Source organism: Centruroides sculpturatus, unplaced genomic scaffold (genome assembly GCF_000671375.1).
Source record: "Centruroides sculpturatus isolate CEXI.00-Female unplaced genomic scaffold, Cexi_2.0 scaffold355, whole genome shotgun sequence".
In the NCBI taxonomy this organism is placed as follows: Eukaryota; Metazoa; Arthropoda; class Arachnida; order Scorpiones; family Buthidae; genus Centruroides; species Centruroides sculpturatus.
In genome coordinates this window covers 318,127-318,566 of record NW_019384632.1, presented here as the reverse complement: position 1 = coordinate 318,566, position 440 = coordinate 318,127, and positions in this window count along the sequence as shown.

Here is a 440-nt window from a genome sequence, read left to right as displayed (position 1 = left end):
GAGTGCATTGTATAGTATTTTTTTTAAAAGTAAAATCATAATTTCTGTCATTAAAGTAATGTTAATGATAGAAAAAAATTGTCATTTAATGTTATGTGTGTGTCGTGTGTGACATATATTTCTTATTAGTTTTTCGTATCCTCGGGGTAAAATTTTATATATTTTGTACAAAAGTAAATATTTTAATAATCGGAACGTTTTATATTATTTATTTAGTGTTCCAATTTTCGTGCTAGTTAGTTCAAATTACATTGTCTTAAGTAAAAGTTAATCAATTAGGCATCATTCATGCAGAAACTATGAATCTTTTCCACCCTGGGGGTATAATTTATGATTTATGAACAAGATCACATGATCTGTATTGAATACTATTTAAACTGAAAAATTTTCAGTGTAAATCAGTCTCTTTCTGCTTCTTACATTCTTAAAAAGTATTGAAC